The sequence below is a fragment of the Hemitrygon akajei genome, chromosome 15 (genome assembly GCF_048418815.1).
Source record: "Hemitrygon akajei chromosome 15, sHemAka1.3, whole genome shotgun sequence".
Taxonomy (NCBI): Eukaryota; Metazoa; Chordata; class Chondrichthyes; order Myliobatiformes; family Dasyatidae; genus Hemitrygon; species Hemitrygon akajei.
Window position 1 is genome coordinate 11,697,592 of NC_133138.1, and position 17,538 is coordinate 11,715,129.

Sequence of the window (17,538 nt, forward strand, 5' to 3'; positions counted from 1 at the left end):
GATAAAATGGCACCGCCAGCAAATAGGAGACCCCTTAGTCCCGCCTGGATCCCCGGCGGATATGGTAATCAGAGAGACGGGATGATCGTTATGCAGTAACATTCAGTAGTGATTTGTATGAGTGGTCACATGGGGGTTGGCCATATGGGAGAAGTTTTAATTTGAGACTAATATAAAACTGGGAGGACACCACCTGAAATGGGGACGGGGACCCAAATTGGGATGCCGATTACATGTTAAGATGTTTTGAATGATGGAAGGAGGTGGCTAAAAGACAACAACCGCCAAAGAAAAAGTAGCCTGAAACAGAAAAGGGAGGGGCTGAAACGAAGTGCAGCGTAGATTCACAAGGTTAATTCCTGGGATATCTGGACTGTCTTACGCAGAGAGGTTAGAGAGACTGGGCTTGTACACGCTGGAATTAAGGAGATTGAGAGGGGATCTGATTGCAACATATAAGATTATTAAGGGATTGGACAAAATAAAGGCAGGAAATATGTTCCAGATGCTGGGAGAGTCCAGTACCAGAGGGCATGGTTTAAGAATAAGGGGTAGGTCATTTAGGACAGAGTTAAGGAAAAACTTCTTCTCCCAGAGAGTTGTGGGAGTGTGGAATACACTGCCTCAGAAGGCAGTGGAGGCCAATTCTCTGGATGCTTTCAAGAAGGAGCTAGATAGGTATCTTATGGATAGGGGAATCAAGGGATATGGGGACAAGGCAGGAACCGGGTATTGATAGTAGATGATCAGCCATGATCTCAGAATGGTGGTGCAGGCTTGAAGGGCCGAATGGTCTACTTCTGCACCTATTGTCTATTGTCTATTGAAACCTGACCCGGGACTTTTTCACGACCTCCCGTACCGGCCAGTGCCCCATCGGCACCCCATAGTGAAACAGACGATTTAATAATGACGACAGCTGCCTTGGGACAACACGCACCCCTTCCATACAAACCCCCATGTCAGAAGTTCAGGCACCTGACACTCCCAGGGGAACAGATATCACTGTAACGAGAGAAGGGCCTCAGGAAAGAGGAATGGAAGCTGAGGAAGTGTTAGCGGTACTCGTGATGACTCAAAAAATAAACCTGAAAAGGCAGGCAAAAAAAGGCAGGAAAAGATTTTAAAAAAAGAATGAAAGAAGGAGAAGAGGACCCGGGAATGAAAGTATCACAGGCCCCGCACATGATGATTGGCAACGTTCCTGTGTTAAAACCATGGACATCCATAGAGGCAAGAGCTATGGCAACGGAGCCAATGTGTTTCATAATTGGCTTGTGCAGATGGACTCGCCCTTGCCCGGGGTTGTGCAAATGCTATTAAAATGTACATATCGGACCTCCTGCTCTCCCTGAAGGAGGTGTTTGCCGTACCACTGGGCAAAAATGCAGATTGGAAAAAAAAATGACAATCTGACATATAATGGAAATCAGTCTCTGGACCACTGGCTGAATAATGGGGAAGGGAAGCTAATGAGAGGTGCGTGAAAACACAACAATATGGGGAACTAACTCGCTGCCTGCAGGAAAAATGGGAAACCTATCCCAGACTTTATAGCTCATTATAGAAGTAAGCGGGAAGAGCATGCTGGAATACTCGTGGTTGAAAATGGGCCGCTAGCCGTTCACACTTTACTGAACCGTATGTTAGCCAGCAGGAGCAAGCACATAAACTGGTGAATTTAAACTGGCAAAAGGAGGACTGGGAAGGGATGGTCACCGCTTTAATGAACATGGAAAGCGAAGGACTATTTGCCTCCCAGGGGGATAATAAACCAAAAATGGCAGGGGCAATTCTATCAGAAAAGGGGGGGGGGGGTCTCTCCCAAATCGGCAGAGCTGGCCGTGGAAGAAGAAGAGGTGGAGGACAGTTGCCACCCCAGGAAAAGTCCCAGGATCAGTACAGGAATTGTGAGAAACTGGGTCACTAGATTGTAAATCCATGAACTATCCCCGAGATGGAAGCTTATATTCAGAACAGGCCCCGATGCCCAGCGAGTTACCAGCTCCAGCTATGGGGACAGCACCTTTTCCTTTAGCTACCCTAATCAGTCAGCCTAGGGGTGCCGCAGAGAAAAAGTGCTACAGGCGACGGTAATCAGGTTGTCCAAAAATATGAAAGAAGAACCCACGGCCACTGTAAGAATAAGGAATTTGGACTGTCTGATTGACACCGGTGCCACTATGTCGTCTGCACATCCCCCATCCTTGGACATCCCTGTGAGTGATACAACTGTTAAAACCATTGGAATAGCCGGTATTTCCATGATAGAGCCTGTCTCCACACCAGCCTCTGTGCAGGTGGAGGATAAACCTTTAATAGACAACTTCATTATATCAAAACAGCCCCACATCCCCTGCTGGGTCAACAGACCCTACGTAAATTGGGGCCAATACTGCACTGTACAGCTTCCTCAAATTAGGGTCCCTCAAATGCTAAAATTAATGAACGGTCTAGAAAAGGACAGTTCAGAACCCATACTAGAGTGCTGGCAGCTGGATAGCAATCCCTTTGCTTGGCAAGTCCTGAGACTGTATGACACCTTGACAAGACGAGCCAGGTTCTACATACAAAATCTGCAAAATGTAAAAGCGTTGTGTCAGGAGGCAGGAAAATTGTATGAGAGGGTCCAGCAAGCCCAAGCACCTTTAAAAGAAGGTAACTTGCACCCGTTTAAGCCAGGAGATAAAATATATATGAGATCAATGAATAAAGATTCTTTCTCTCCCAGATAGAAAGGCCCCTACCTAGTGCTGCTGACAACCCATACAGCCATTAAAGTGAAGGAAAAACCTGATTGGATACACACCACCAGGTGCAAGTTGCACCACGACAAGGACAAAATAAACGCTGAACAAGTGGCATCTTCCCCAAGTGAGAGGAATGACACTGAGACCCAAGAACCAAATGTTACTGAGAGACTGAAAAAGAAATCTAATCTAACCTGTAGCTCATGTGAAATATATAGTGACTGCGATTACTAACAAAATCTTCTCCATGGATTGTCACCTTGTCGTGGTGGAGAAGCTTGTGTGGTCCTGAGATCCCGAGAGTGATGCTGTTTGGAGCTATGCTCCTGGTAGGGTCACCCATGGCGGTAAGGTCAAGGGTGAGGTCCCTGACAAAGAACAATCCAATCAAGACCTCAACGGTGGAAGAGGCGGATGAAGTTACTTCGAATTCAACGGCTGTGAAGGCGGATGAAGGCTGCAACAAATCCATCAGCTCAAATCGTTGTGGTTTCCATGCCATTGGAATCAGTTGGTTGATTTGTGAAGTATCATGTGCTTCTTGGAGTGCAACATCAAGTACATGTTAAATAAATACACGCACAGGCATCTTTGCTCTGTGATAGATCAACGGAACGAAGTCCATCATCCTCGACCTCGAGGGATAGCCACGACGATGACTAAAAAATATATACTCGATAGAGGACTAACATGTTGGAAGTAGCGGTAATTATCATAACAGCTCCAGAGGGCCAATACAAAGAAATAGGGAAGTGCAGAAGAAGTTTTGAGCCTGTGAAGGAAGGATGGGGGTCACTCACACTTATACATGGTAGCAGTTTGCTGAATATAAAGCCTACCGCGCAAATTTAACAAACTGTTATGTTTGTATGGCAGTTTCTCATTCCGCACAGAGTCCAGTACATTGTAAACCTCTGCCGGTTGGAAGAACATCCTCGCTATATATATTGGTAGGATTATAGACCTTTACTATTTCAGGCAGTGAGTCAGCTCGGAGCCGTCTCGACTCTGTAAAGTATCTGGTCTTGAGTAATCTTAAGTTTTGGGGAAGTACCATCGCTAACTTTCTAATACTGTGCTCTCCTATTGTCTCCAAGCTCAGGCCTTAGATCATAGCTCCAACACTACCACTGTGCTGAGAGGTGGATGTAAAAACACATATAGCCCTGGCTCCGGTCTGTTTGTGTTCTGGACTAGGTCTAAGAACAACTGGCTAGGATTTTCCTTGTGATGATAACCTTGGATGATAAACACAGTAACAGGAACTCCAATTAATAAGATACTAGGCCCCTGGAACCAGGAGGGAGGATGCCTCTAGGGGTAAATTATGAGCCCTTATAACAGGAAGTAGGAAGAACTGTTAGACTTGCGCTGAGAGATAAATGACATGTCTTAAGTAATTGATCATGTAGTGACTGTGGGACACCAAATTTATGTGAAGATGTTTGTCTTGCTGTATAAATATGAGCTCGTTATAACCTAAAAACTGGAGTTCTGGTGGTGGTGAAGACTGCTGCAGGCTCTCCACGTTATCATGTTAATAAACTCTAGATGAAACTCAAAGTCACTCTGGCGTTCTTACTTGGCGTTTCCATGACGCTTACTATTATTAATCAAAGCATCGAGTTCTAAAGCCAAGAGGTTATGTTGCAACTTTATACAACTCTTTTTCGGTCACATCTGGAGTATTGTGTACAGTTCTGGTCTCCCCACCATAGGAAGGACTTTGAGTCTTTGGAGAGGGTGCAGAGGAGGTTTACCAGGATGCTGCCTGGTTAAGAGGGGATGTGCTATCACGAGAGGCTGGATAAACCTGGGCTGCTTTCCCTGGAGTGCTGGAGGCTAAGGGGAGATCTGTTAGAGGTGTACGAGATTATGAGAAGCATAGATGGAGTTGACAGAGTATCTGTTTCCCAGGGCTGAAGTGCGTAATACCAGACGGCATGTATTGAAGGTGAGAGGAGATAGGTTCGAAGGGGCTGTGAGGGGAACGTTTTTTTCACTCTGAGAGTCGTGGATGCCTGAATGCGTATGTTGTTGATAGGAGGGATTAGCATTTGGCTGATTTTGACTTGCTTTGTAGCTGGTTTGGCACAACACTGTGCGTCAAATGGCCTGTTCCTGCGCTGTACTCTTCTATGTTCTCTGGTTTTTGTCTCTGCTGTTTTCTGCCACTGAGCTCATTTGGTACTTCACATCTACTATATATCTGGCTGCAAAACCTTTCAAGGACATTCTGAGGTACTGTAAAATGCTACTGGGACAGAAGTTTCTTTCCTCTCTTCCTGCTGTACAGCCATATTCTAAAAACAAAAAATAGCTACGCAACGTTTAGGATGACTTCCCCTGAAACCAAAGTTTTGGGTTTTCCAGCTCAAGAAGCAAATTTATTTAGAACTGAACATTTACAGAAGTTGTGCCAGGATATAAATGCCATTAATCTCAGAGTGTAAATTCACAGCCTAGGCTAGAAGGTTCAAAGCCGGGGAGAAAGAAAAACTTCACAATATTGTATTTCATTTTAGGCCGCTTACACTCATTGAGAAATGCTCACAGAAAATCTGAAGGGACAGTACTTGTTATATAGGTAAATTGTAAAGGATGGACCTACAAAAAGCAAAAGGGAAAGAAAAGTGATTTTGGATGCAACCTATAAGATAATTTCTGTAAAAATTACATTCCTTGCTTCTGCAAAATCTAGCAAGAAAATAAATGTTAAAAGTCATTCTATGGACATAAGCAATTACAGGAACAGCAGCATTTTCCTGGAATTTAATCTCTGAAAAACAATAGCCACAGAGTGATCCAGCTCAGTAACTTCCTTTCACCATATTGTACTTGTACTCTTAAAAGAAAATTACATCCTTTTCTTTGCCAGGAGGTTAAATGGTCACAGCAAAAGTAACACTGCAAATTGGACTTGGAAATTCATACTACCATCTGGGTGAAAATAACACTCACCTCCTGTTTAATTCTTGTACCAGTTACTTCAAATCTATGCCCAAAGTTTTAAACTTCTGCTTCAGAAATAATCCCTATTTACCTACACTCTTAACTTGGTGTACCTTATTTATGTACTTCTATAGCCTCCTCAGTTTCAAGGGAAATACACTAGCTCTCTCATCCTCTCTCACAATATTTTCTAGTTCAGGAAATATCTACACAAATGTTCCTGCAAATATGGTGGCCAGAATCTGTTCTGTAAAACCATTTTTTAATATTTTATGCCTTAAATATAGCAACATATCCTGCATGATTTACTAACCATTTTATTGACCAATCTACTCTTCTTAAGGATAATAAACAAATCTAAGGCCCCTTTGTCCCTCCACACCACTGAGTATTTCTCATTCATTGTGATTCCATCTCATTCGTTATTAATTTGTTGAACCTCAATAAAACCTTTAACTTGCAATGCTCTGGATTAAACTCCATCTACTGACCAGACCAGACCTGACCAGACATTTACTGATCAGAGGATAGTGTCTGTAAAACCCTCCTAGCTATGTTAACTTTAAATGAATTATATAGTGCATGGAAATAATAAGATACCTTTGAAATCAATATAACAACTGGTGATACTATTTAGTACATTTAATATTACTGACCAAGAATGAAATACTTCTCGTATCTACTTTAAAAATATGCAGATTAGTCCTGCAAATATTAAAAGTATATTTTAGAGTAATATTTAAAAAACCTAAAGCAATCTTCCAAATTCACATGATTAAATTCCTAACCTTAAAATTAAAAATAAGGAACTTTATTAGAACACAGAAAAGTACAGCACACTACAGCCCCTTTTTGCCCAAAATGTTGTTCCAATCTTTTAACTTACTCCAAGATCAATCTAACCCGCTTAGCCCTCCATTTTTCTGTCATCCGTGGGCCTATCAAGTCTCCTATATGTCTGTAATGTATCTACCTCTAACATTACCCGTGGCAGAACATACCACACACTCCACCACTCTACTAGATTTCCAGATTAAAAGTAGTTCTGAAATGAAAATTTGACTAATCGTGGCCAAGACAGTGAATCAGTGTACCATAAAAGAATTCTTCCAAATGAGTTTCATTGGTCAGATTTGTGTATCAGAAACAAAGTTACCTACTTGTTGGATATGCTTGTAGAACACACGTTGTTATGACAAACCTGTGCCTACAGAGACAGTCTGCTGCCTTAGAAACGTATGCCAAAAATACAAATAAACATGCTTCAAGATCTGATACTGCATAGATATTTTAAATAGTGTACCTTTTAGTGTACCTTTAGTGCAGTCACATTTCCAAAGAACATAGAAATATTTTAAACATAGATAAACAAAGATAAGATTCATAACTCTGGTAACATTTAAAACTGCTAGGAATGTACCCGCATACTGCAATTATTTCATATAATAAAGCATTCATTTAAATCAATAGTTTTACTCAGAATCAAACCACATTTTGACACAGATCAGTATTTCTACAATAAAATGTGAAGATGCAAATAATTGCAACATTTCAAATAGCAGAAAATATGGTGACTTTTCTACCAGTATAGATTAATAAACAAATAACTACTGGCAACGTACTTGTATATTTATGAGGTAAAATGTGATTGGACAACCTGAAAATAAATTAGAAGGAACACAAAAATATATTTGCAGATTCTAGATGCCAAGACATTTATTTTTTAAAGCTAGTGCTCGTTCTGTAGGGAACTGCCATTTTAAATGCATAGATTGTTTGCTGGTTGCTGAGAAACACAATTCAATATTAGTCAAATTATCTCTCTGGCTTTCTGTCAGAATCACTTTCTGTGAGAGCAATTTAGTTTAACTTGCTGCACTGCACAGAAGTAATTCAAGGTCGGCTAATGCACATTAATCCATTATTACAAAGGATCATTATGTCAGAGTTTTGAAATAGTCATTGAAGATCCACATATAAAAATGCTTTGAAAATAAATAACCATCAGATAGGTTGCACAGCTTTTAATCAAGTTTGAGAAATGTTGATTTGGGAAGAATGCCAAGCATTTTGAGAGACTACATATGAAATTCCTAGATGACAATCATACCCAACTTGCAAAACTGGCACTCTTTTTATGAGAACAAGGAAACTTAAGCAGGTTCCCAATGGTTGCATACAAAATAATGTCAGGTATTTATAAGGTATATTACCAGTCTTTGGTGTACATAGTTTTTTCTTCTTAGAACTGAATACTTGATGAGAGTAAGTATGACGGAGCACACTCAATGGGCCGGATGGCCTAATTCTGCTCCTACGTCTTATGGTCTTACAGTAAAAGAAACACAACAATTCAAGTAACATATCTGTCTTCAACTGTCTAGGTTCAAAGCAATGAAGTTCTTTATAAGCTACCTTATCCTGGTTGTCTTTGTTTTCTTTCACTCTTTAAAATTTACTACTTTGACCAAGGCTCTGGCCACTGTATGGGCCAATGCCAACACTGTTATTTAATTACTGTTTAGTTGGAACATTACAGCAGAAACATGAGGAGACATTTTGCTTCTCTTCCATGTTCAGCAGTTTAACAAAAATCATGACCTAGGCAAATACACAGCTTAACCCCATATCATCTAAAACCTATGCTTTAAAAAATTATCACAACTTCAAATTAGCAATGCTCTAATGTCAGTTTCAATGTTCAGAAGAGAGATGAAATTTCTGTCACACATAGCATAGAGGAATGTTTCTCAACTTCATACTGAAAATTCTTCCTTTAATTGAATACACACTAGTTTTACCACTCATTGAAATAGATTTTTAAAAAATCTACTCTGTTCGTTTCCATTAATTTTTTGTAAACTTCAAACAAATCACTTAACCTTAAAAATTTCAGGGAATGAAATTTTAGCTTTAGTCATTGCACCCCATGGTGAATTTATGCCACATTCTCTCCAATGACAGTGTATCCTATATGGTTTCCTGATCAAAATTGCCCAAGAACTTGTGCTGTGATCTACTGGGTTTTATATACAGTTGTGTAATGGCTTTATTCCCTTGAAGTGAAGAGTAAGAGGAGTGGCCACGGTTGGAGTGCACTATGTTAAGAGTGGCCAGACTTTGGCAAGAACGTGTGAAGGCTAGAACTTATACTTGACAAGTTAGAGGTATAATGAGTGAAGGCAGAATGAATGCTCCTCCTGTAAGACATGGGATTTCAGGGTACCTGATGACTCAGAGAGAAGTGAATCAAACTTCAGCTCCTGATTGTTAAGGTCAAGGAAAGTGAGCTGGAGCTGGATATACTCAGGATGAAACTTCTATTGTGGTGACACCCAGAATGCAAGCTTCCCAGTGTAGATGTGCGACTACCAGAAGCAATAGTAAGCAGTCAGTGCAGGGTTGACCTGTTCCAATGCCCTCAGCAAAAACTATGCCCTGCTGGGCACTGTGGCCGGCTCTAAGCTTCAGCAGGAAGGGCAAGGTCAGGCAGAGTGATAGTGATTGGAGACTCAAAAGTTAAGGGGATGGACAGGAGATTCTGTGGCAGTGAAAGAGACACCAGGAAGGTGTGTGCCTCCCAGGTGCTAGGGTTCAGGATATCTCCGAGCAGCTGCAGAATATTCTCAAGAGGGAGGCCAAGCTGCCAGCTACAATGGCATTTCATTGCTAGATACATCCTTGCCTCCCATATTTCAGGATTCCAACGGTTTATTCCCTTTGATTGTCTCTGCATTTTTCCAGACAATTATAGAACTAAAATGTGCCTTTTCCTTTCCCATCATGCAGTGACCAAAATTGTCTGCTGGGAGCATATCTAGATGTAGGTTATAGGTGATTGGCAAACCAATATAAAGTGCATTACCACCACCTACTAAGTTGGAGTGTGAGATAAAGAGACAGGAATTATACCTACTAAATTCCACCCCCCCCCAAAAAAAACACTCAAATAATAGCAAAATGGCCAAAGGTTTTCAGAAAGTCAAATGCACACATACATATTATGATGACAGCCATATCTTAATTAACTTTCCATTTTAAACTCTGTCTGTACCAAAGATCTCAATTTAGCAATTAGATGCTTCCTTAGCATCTCACAGGAAATGCATTCAAACAATATACGTGGCACCATTTCTTTGTGCACTCCCCACAAATGCCGGTATCATGCATATTAGTTTTGAGCAAAGAATTATTCAATCTAGTATGTCCAATACATAAACATACAAGTATAATTTCTTCTCTCCTTTTATAACCCATCTCCCAGTTGAGTTCACACATTTATATGAGCTTCATATAAATGATACCCTTTCTTTTCCTTATCCCAACTTTGTTGCCACAGTGATCAAATAGACTATTTAATTATGGCTTTCACCACCCCTTATGTAAATATGTACATTCATATCCTTAATTTTAAGTGATTGCTCCACTCGAATATCTTCCACCTTATTTCCTTCAACCCCCAAAATGGGCAGGGGCCCACAAAAATTAGATACACAAGCCCGGACCCTGCAGCCTCAACAAATGTTGTCTGATCTCTAGAATATCCAGCCAATCAATAATTGGGGCATACTTCTTTGATCTGTTCCAAGGCTAAACTGATCTCAGACGTGAATACTGATACTTTGTCTCATAGTTCTTTTTATTATCGCCTGAAACTTTGGAACACAAGCAGAAACGCCCGAATCATCTGTTTAGATATGTAAAACATCACAACATCTAACTTGCATATATCGTTGCACTAGCTATGCTAATAACATACAATCACTCTTCATCTTGATATTTTCTTGAAAGCTTAAAAGGACCATCAGTTTACAAGGTGCGATCATTAAAACCGGGTAAGTATTTAAGCAGAGTTGACAGCACTCGGCTGCAAGATGCGCAGTTTACGTGAATAGTGCACCGGGCACCTGCTGTTTCAATTAAGGTTTTAAGGAGATAGAACGGTCTACAAAGCACGAGGAAAAGATGGAATTTAAATGTTAAACATCAGAACCTAACTGGTTGGATGGAGAGTACGTGGGACTGGGTTTGAAAAAGCATCGTAGTGACAGATGGAGTTAATTTCAAAAGCGTAAATCGTGATCACAAAGCTGAGAAGGCAAGGTGGAGCGGTGGAAAAAAAGGAAATAATTTCTGAGAGGGGGGTTTATCATACTTAAATAAATCAGATTGTGTTATTAACAGAAATTAAATTTCTTATTATTATGTATTACAAATCTTATTCAGGCGAACCAGCTCAAGAAAACACAAGAACGAACGCCAGCATGGAAAGTGAAACTGAAAGGAAATAAAATAAACATGAAAACATACCCATCTTTAAATACTGTCAACTTCGAGTTATTTTTCCTCACCCTTTATACATTTTACAAGACAATACTCTGATTTTATAGTACTCTATAACCAGCAAAAGTGAATGCCCTGTTTTTTGTTACCGTTCATTAACAACGTACACATCTTATAATTTCCAAATGAGTCGATAACGCTGAGTTTTAAATTTTGCTCTCGACGAATTAGATAAATATATTTTATTGTGCAAACCTCTACATATTAAGTGGCGAATAATCAGCGAAACCTACAAATATTTTACATTCAAATCAACTCGCCATAGCATTCGAACCTTACAGAGGAGAAATAAACGATGTTATTTACCTTTCATTAAACGTTGGAGTTCAAATCGAACTGCATAGAACAGCTTCTTAAATCCGCACGATAAAATCCCAAATATTCGCTAAAGCACTCAAGGCATTTCTAAGTATAAGCTGTTAGGTTTGTGACTGGCACAGTGCAAGGTAAGAAAGCTGCCTTGTTCTATGCTGCAAAACTAACGTGCGTTTCTACTTTCACTTCCACTTCGAGTACCGAGGTTTCGATTTTGTCACCCCTAGCCCCGTTTATCCTACAATAGACAGAGTTGTATCCTGTGACAGAATGCAAAACCAAGTCACCGGCAGCGTGCATGAATAAATATCAGCTTTTGTTCGAAAAAACTGGGATCCTATTTCTGTTTTAAAAAGGAATATGATTGTGCATTAATACATTTTAAAGGGGTATGGACAATAAGATGATTGTGGGGGTGGGGCGGGGGAGACGGGGTTAGATAGTTATAAAGAAAGAGTCTGGAGGTTGTGACTCATAACACGTTAAATTCAGGTTCAAATCTGTCACTGGCCCGGGTGAGCTTCTGGTCAAATGTAAACCACCAGAACCTTAGCGAAGGTGACTACGTTGCTCCCAAATGTAAAGAGGATGCTATTCTCTCTAGTTGAGGACATTGCCTGGCACTTGTATGGCAGCTACCTTATATGAAAATTATCAGTGTGGTCCTAAATGTTGTACAAGTCCTTCTGCAAATGGACAATTTGGGCTTAAGGAGTGAGATCTATCTTGCTATCTCCATCCCTCTCCTCCACCTCTCCCTTTCTCTCTCAACCTCTCCCTCTCTATCTTCCTTTCTCTCACCCTCTCTCTCATAACCATTCACTTAATATTCCTAAATAACTATGACAAAGGTGCAGGGACAAAGGATAGTTATTGCAAATCATCTAGGAATCAGGAAACAAAAGGTTTGTAAATTTGGACAAGTGCTTCTGGTAACATAAATATAGCATGTGCAATTATGTATTTAGTCAATGAAGTTGATTTAGTTTTACATATTCTTGTCCCTGGCAAGCTGTGATACCAGAAAACAGTGGGTCAAAGGGTACAACCCAACCAGTACCATGAATACCAAATGTCTCTCTTAAAAGATTCTGAGAAGTAATTGATAACTGACATATCCAGAGTGAAGTAGACTGGGGGTGTTCTTGTTGAACCAGATCAACACACACAAAATGGAAAAGAATTAATAGTTGATGTTTCGAACCGAGACACTTCATGATCTCTCTCAGCCTGAAATGTCAACTATATATATTTTCCATAGATGCTGTCTGGCCAGCTGATTTCCTCCACCATTTTTTTGTGTATTGTTTGGATTTCCAGCATCTGCAGATTTTCTGAGCCTGATTGCTACTTTGAAATGGCTAAAGGAATGTGCATTTCCATTTTTATTTGGACCGGTTCAAATCAGGAACACCAGGTGTGGGTCAAGCTTTTTTGGGTTGAATTTGTGCAGCTGAAGATTATTGAAGGCCCATTTTCTTTACAGGCTTTCTGCTCAGCAAGGCCAAGTTACCCCTGAACTACCACTTCATGACCCAAGGTACACAAGCAATCTTCTGAAAAGCAGGCACATTTTCAGGCATCATGTGAATCTGAAGTAGAAAGACCTGAATTTTATGTGTCTATCCCTGCAAAGCACCACCACAAGGAGTAGCTTTGTGAGAAAACAACATAGATGAGAGGGTTTAATTTCACAATGGGAAACACCTGGCCCTAATAGACATCAATCAAACAGAGGGAAAGAAGAGTTCCTATCTCAGATGGACAGAAGTGAAGTCCAATAAGTACTTCAGGCTGGAGGATTCAGATGACCTTACAATCAGGAAGCATTTCAAAGAAGTCTAATGGACAATTTCTCAGATCCATCCACCTCCTTGAGATGAATAGGAATGTGTCCAGCTTCTCTTATGAATTTTGACAGAGCCAAAGGAGTCACTCCTACTACAGAAATAAATGCACTTTGGCATGAAGTACTGAGGATCCATGATATTTGCTGGAGTTGATTCTGCTTGGGTTGAGGTTCAACCGCAGTCCATTGTGAGCCAGCACCTATAGACTTCCAGTGAGAATAGATTACTGTTCTTCATGAGATAGTGAAACTTCAACAAACCTTAATGCAGTTGCCAGGGAACCATGTTGTTTAGAGCAGGGGTTTGCAACCTGGGATCCACGCACCCCTTGCTTAATGGTATTGGTCTATGACATAAAAAAGGTTGGGAACTCTTAGTTTAGAGCTAAAGGCAACACTAATGCAATCTCTGTTCAACCAGTTATCAGATCATTATTGCAAGATATATAGTGGCAGAACGGAAAGTAGAAAACAGAAATTCCTTTCCTCTTTCACGATCTCTCCTGTGACCTCTCTGTCTTAGGCATTTCGCTTGTCAGTGTGTTTATTCCCACTTTTTCACACTGTAGACACAGCAGTTATGACTGCCATCCAGAGCTGGTCCATCAGGAGCAGGGGCTCACTATGGGCATCCTGAGAGGACATCTGAATCTTGCTTTATAGGCGGAAGCCAATCTTCCAGCAGATAGATAGCAGCCACATCAACGTTACTTTTTTGTAAACAAACTAACTTGGAAAGTCACAAAGAAGGTGATGCAGTAATGATAAATAAATAACAATTTATTGTTATAATGTAGTATCCAGAGATGTCAAGTATCCCATCAATCTCTGGATGAACACACGGTTGATTAGAATGAAATGCCAGGAACCAAGGACACAGAAGGAAGGTCACATGATTGACACCTGGTCAGTATCAATGTGAGAACATCACTGAGATAGCTTTACATCCTACTGGGAACGGTCCTACTACAAACCCTCTGGAGAACAGAACAAGCAAATGGGAATGTTTATTGGACTGATATCTTGTGAAAGGGTTAAATTGCGAAAGCACAAACAGACTCTCTCACAATTAAAGAACCAACAAGTGAGATAATTGTAGAATGGTGTCAGAGGTTTGAAGGGGTTGAAGAAACACATACTTGTGAAAATGTGGACTAGGCTTACGGTTGTGTAATTTGCAATAAAAAAACTAAGCAATATCTCTAAGGTATGTGAATTAATGTACAAAAGGCTGCCCTATGGGATAACAGTGTAGAAGGTGATTTTGAGTCAAGGTCTCAGAGAACTTGTCAAGATTGAATCCCTGCTAGGTTCATCATGTAGATATTTTAATGATTTATAATATTTGCTTACTTTCGAAGCAGTGTTAGTCTTTTACCTCTTCCATCTACCTTTCACCTTCTCCTCATCCTCTCCTCCTTCTCCTGTAGTCCACTTGGATCTCCTAGCAGATTCCTTCCTCTCCAGCCTCCTATCCATCTGACTTCACCTATCACATTCCAGCTATCCACCTCACCCCCCTGCTTTTTTATTCTAACATCTCTCCCCTTCCTTTTCAGTCCTGAAGAAGGGTCTTGGCCCAAAACATCAACTGTTTGTTCATTTCCTTAGATGCTGCCTGACCTGCTGAGTTCCTCCAGCAGACTGTGTGTGTAGCATTAGCAAAATGTCAGCGTTGTAATTTAGTGACATCATGGCAAGTCAGATCCCATAAGCAGAGTCACTGCTCATTCTGTTAAGATGTCTTTGGAAATAAGATGATATTCTTCGTCATTTTGTTGTGTTTCAAGATGCAAAACATCAGAGCATGTGCCATTCTTCATATCTTGCCAGATGAGAAAACATTTTCGACCATTACTCTCTGTAAATGATTTACAAAGTAATACATATTGATATATCTGCATGAGCACATTGTTATGTTTCAATGGTCCCTTTCTTTCACAATGGCCATTTTAGAACTTTGCACCTGTGACTATGTTGTGAAGGCTTTCCTATGTAAATATATAGGTTAATTGGCAGAAATTAAGTTGAAGTGTTAGAAATTAAGCAGCAGTTTCAATAATTCCAAAATGTTGCTGAGTATGTTGTTGATTAACTTGAGTGATAACAATCTGCATGTGACTCTCAAGTTCTCCATGCAATCTGAAGGTGATTAGCAAGTGCCTGATCTTCAGAGTTCATTGGATAGTCTAGATTTGCTGATTCTGGGAATCCATTAATGCACTTAGTACCACATTTTATTAAGTGGTTCATGAGGTAAGCATATGCAAAGTTTACCAAGGCAAAGCATTTCTTAGCTTGATGACGATCACTGTCTGCTGAGATATAATTCAAGACGTAGCATTTATTATGGATGAGAGGTAAAGGGAACATATGGATAATATGAAGCAATACGCACAATGTGCTGGAGGAGCTCAGCAGGTCAGGCAGCATTTCTGGATTTGAATAGTCGGTTGACGTTTTGGGCCAAGACCCTTCCCCAGGACTGGAAAGGAAGGGGGAAGGAGAGAGTAGGAAGTTGGGGGGAGTGGAGGAAGAAGTACAAGGTGGCAAGTGATCTATGAAACTGGGAGAGGTGGGAAGTAGTGCTGAGAATTTGATTGGTGGAAGAGATAAAGGGCTAGTGAAGGGAGAATCTGATGGGAGAGAACAGAAGACCATAGAAGAAAGGGAAGGGAGGGGAGCACCAGAGAGAGGTGACGGGCAGGTAAGAAGAGAAGGTGTGAGAGGGAAACAGAAATGGGGAATGGTGAAGGAGAGGAGGAGAAATTACTGGAAGTTCAAAAAATCAATGTTCGTATCATCAGGTGTGAAACTATCCAGGTGGAATATAAGGTGTTGTTTCTCCAACCTGAGTATGGCCTCATAGTGGCAGTAGAGGAGGCCATGGAATGGGAATTGGAAGTAGAATTGAAATCAGTGGCCACCGGGAAATCCGGCTTTTTGTGGCCGATGGTGCAAAGAAACTTAATGAGCGGGCTCCCAGTCTATGTTGTGTCTCACCGATATGTAGGAGGTCATACCAGGAGCACCAGATACAATAGATGACCCGAACAGAGTCATAGGTGAAGTGTCACCTGGATAATACGAATTTATTTTCAAAAAATGGAAGAAGCAGTCACAAGTAATAAGTAGTTAATACTTTTGAATGTGTTCTTACTGTAGTAAATACCAGACAGTGTGAACTATGAATCCAGTTAATATGGCAAATTGAATTAAATTTAAACAAGTGTGAAGTAATGCATTTGAGATTTGCAACAAGGCAAAGGAACACACAATAAGTGAGTGACTATCAATAAGTATGGAAGTACGGGGGATGTGTGGGCTGACAATCCCATTTCTATGGTGTAGAACGCCATGTCTCGATGATTATTATAGTGACCAGAAGTGTTCACAAGAACTGAGCTTTGATCTTTCAAGGATGTCATGCAATTCTTGGCTAACCTTCCTGATTTTATTCTATGCTTCATCTTATAAACATAAAGCATTTCCTACGGCTTTCAACACTTTATTGAGCATAATACTACCTTAAGGAACTTGTGGTGTGGAGAATGGTTTCCTTTCACCTCGTAGGGTGGTAGGGGCATGACAATCAAAGGTAGGGTGGGGTGGCATGCTAGTGTAGCAGTTAGAGTGATACAGTGCCAGTGACCCCGGTTCATCTCCTGCTGCTGTTTGTAAGGAATTTGTACATTCTCCCCGTGACTTTGTGGACTGTCTCCAGGTGCCCTGGTTTTCCAAAGACATATGGCTTAGGAGGTTGGTTGTTCACGTGGATGTAACTGAGCGGTGCAGGGTCATTGGGCCAGAAGGGCCTATTACTGTGCTCTCGCAGTCAGAAAGATTGATAGAGACAGAAACACATCTAAAAGGTATGTGTTGTGTATTTGAACACCTGTAATCTACAGGGCCACTCACCCGGAGTTGTTGGTGGGATTATTTTGGTTGGATAGCCTTTTCACGACTTGATGGATCTGATTTCTGAATAGCTTCCCATTTTGTAATTTTTCTGTGTGGTGTACAACATCTAGTTTTTGGGCCAGATTATGTTTGATCGGTTCCACTTTCCATTTCCTCCGCCACGGAAACTCCAATCTGCACAAGGAACTGAACGAATATTTTGCAAGAAACTGAACGAGTATTTTGCATCAGTCTTCACTGAGGAAGATATCAGTAATATACTGGACATTCAAGGGTGTCAGGGAAGAGAAATATGCGCAGTCACAATTACGACAGAGAAAGTACTCAGGAAGCTGAATAGTCTAAGGGTAGATAAATCTCCTGGACCAGATGAAATGCACCCTCGTGTTCTGAAGGAAGTAGCAGTGG

At 40.8% G+C, this 17,538-nt stretch overlaps 1 long non-coding RNA gene across 2 annotated transcripts in view; it reads right to left on the minus strand.

Annotated features, from left to right (window-relative positions):
- LOC140739562 (uncharacterized) overlaps positions 1-11,527 on the minus strand; it is a 114,301-nt gene extending 102,774 nt beyond the window's left edge. For both annotated transcript variants that reach the window (XR_012101669.1, XR_012101668.1), the window contains exon 1: positions 11,352-11,527. This is a non-coding gene — a long non-coding RNA (uncharacterized lncRNA). The remainder of the gene's footprint in view (positions 1-11,351) is intronic.
- Positions 11,528-17,538: the final 6,011 nt, after the last annotated feature.